Source organism: Cynoglossus semilaevis, chromosome 1 (assembly GCF_000523025.1).
Source record: "Cynoglossus semilaevis isolate Cse_v1.0 chromosome 1, Cse_v1.0, whole genome shotgun sequence".
Classification (NCBI taxonomy): Eukaryota; Metazoa; Chordata; class Actinopteri; order Pleuronectiformes; family Cynoglossidae; genus Cynoglossus; species Cynoglossus semilaevis.
The window spans coordinates 14,267,789-14,270,245 of record NC_024307.1 but is presented as its reverse complement, the minus strand read 5'-3'; the positions used below and the strand labels follow the sequence as shown (position 1 = coordinate 14,270,245).

The 2,457-nt window shown below is 39.8% G+C and overlaps 1 protein-coding gene across 1 annotated transcript in view; it reads left to right on the top strand.

Moving 5' to 3' along the window:
- Positions 1 to 2,457, top strand: part of nkx2.9 (NK2 transcription factor related, locus 9 (Drosophila)) — a 17,154-nt gene that overhangs the window by 12,004 nt on the left and 2,693 nt on the right. The window lies entirely within an intron of this gene.

The following is a 2,457-nucleotide window of genomic DNA, read 5'->3' as shown; positions in this document are numbered from 1 at the left end:
CACCCCCCCCCCCCCCCCTTCTCCTCCGTCCTGCAGCTTCTCTCATCACAATCCCTCTGGCAAACACTGCTCTTTGTGTCCTAAAGCATTGTACAAACAAGAAAAGCTGACTTTCCTCCACGCTGTGACCGAGCTGCAAACACACAGCTGCTGCACGGTCAAGCAGCCTCACAAGACCCCGCTCCACCAGTGAGGCCAAGCCATCACGGTCCCTCTCCTTCCCCCTACTGGCCCTCTCCAAAATGCTAATGGTATTTACAGGAGAGGGGAGAACATGGAGCGGCAGGTGCAGCAGCTGGAGTCTGATGCTACACTGAGCACAGAGGCCTCTTTGTAACAGTAGAGGTGAGAGATAATCAGCCAGACTGGAGTTAGATCAAGGCTGACGTTCATCTGCTCACTGCTTTGAACGCAGGGTCGGAGTTTAAGGATTCGTCTTGTGTTTAAAGAGGCTGTGGACGGTATAATACAGTGATCAGGAAAACCACCACGTCACACCACCAAACAACAATCTCACAATAAGATGAAATAGAACAATCTTGTAGTTTAAACGACCTCACAAATCCCCAGTCTGTTTAGTTGAAGACAACACTGATATACTGGCAGGAATTAAAGAAAGGCACACACACAGATCTTCTTTTTTTTTTTTAGCTTTAATAGCCATGCGCTGCCTCCTAGCAGTAGAAAATGTCATTGCTCTGACTGTCACACATTGATGAACAAAGAAAAAATATTTGCAATAAATAAATAATAGTTTCAGGACCAATTAATGACATTGGATAATTTTCCACGTCACAGTGGTCGGGAATCACTGGTGTAGTAGTACCACGGTGGGTGTTTTAGATAAAAGTAGTTGTCTTATAAAATGGTGGGTCGTGGCCCAAAAGTGGATCAGAGAGATTGTAGATTTTGATCTGATGTTTAACGCCTGCGTAACATTTGACACGTTGGATTATCTGTTGACCAGGTGAATATATTGTACCTCATTATGCACTGAGTTCATCTGTTCTACACACTTTTAGAACGGTATCTCAGCGTGTTAAAATATTGGAATATGGAAATACTGTATATAGGAATCTTATGTATTTTATTTTTTATTTTCTTCTGCACAAATATCGAGTTAAGTCTATTCTTTTCTATTCTATTCTGTGGCTTAACAACAAAAACAGGTTCTAATAATGCAAATTTGAAAAAAGGAAATCATTTATATTTCTCTTTTTTTGAATTTATATAATTTCAAGGCATTTAATCAGATCATTCTTTTAACTTTTTCGAATTTTAGATAATTTCAAAGGCATTTAATCAGATCATTCTTTTAAATATATCCAGTGATTTCTTTTATATAAATATTAAATACATATTATTATAATTCTTACTGACTGAAACGAACTCTTTTAAAATCGTAAAAATTATATTTAATCTCCCTAATTTGTAACAACAAGCTGCGACTACATACAGCTGTGTTTAAATATAAATCCTGAACTGATATTCCGTTTAAATTGTGACGAATCCTGATGATACACTCATTAAACACTTCCTGGTCTCTTCCTGTGGAGAATTAAGCACGTTCTTGTGTGGAGGAAACCTCCAGCATCAACATGTAAACACACAGAAGCCCGTCCGTGGTGTCCGTGGTGTCAGTGTCAGCTGGGAGCCCGGCCTCAGTGAGAGCTGAAGGAGAGAGTAAATATTTGTCAGCTGAGAGCTGCGTGGAGCTGCAGAGGAGCCTCTCCTCCTGGAGCCCGTGGGTGTTAAATAGATTAAGGAGACGCTGCTCATTGTGGACACAGAAAGTTCCACCTCTCTGGACTCGACCACTCTTTGCTCTTGCGTGTTTTTGCTCTCGACTGGAGAGCTCTCTGTAAACTATCCACTCCAGCGGAGCCGCGCTACTGTAATCCGCTGCTGTTTGTCAGCCGGAGGACAGAGTCCACCGAGAAAAAGAAATCAATTATTCATGTAGCACGTTCTCTGTTTTCTAATGATCGGGGATTTACGTTATTCCTTAAATGTATTAGTTTTCCAATGTGATATCTGCGCGACGTGCGCAAAAGATAAATACGAGAGTTTAAAGAACATACAACAGAATAAAAGTTAATATTTGAGGACGACGACGTTTGTGCAGTTGTGGGAAATTAGTAGGAACTGAGCAGTGTTATTATTATTGGTAATATTTTTTTAGTTTTGAAATAGTGCGTAATGTTCGTAAATGTTTGGCTAACTACAGGGATAGTGGTTTATTTTTGGTTTAACATTGAGTTAACTGACTTTTTCACTGCATTGTAAATGTTACATAATGCATTAAAATTGAGCTGCGTGTTTTGAGTGATTACCTTGGTGAGTTTGTTGCAGTGGATGGAGACATTTACCCATCTGTTTAAATACAATATATATATATATAATACGTTCTACTCTGTAGACTGTATGGGGTTTTGCGTATTTTCCAGAAACCCCTTA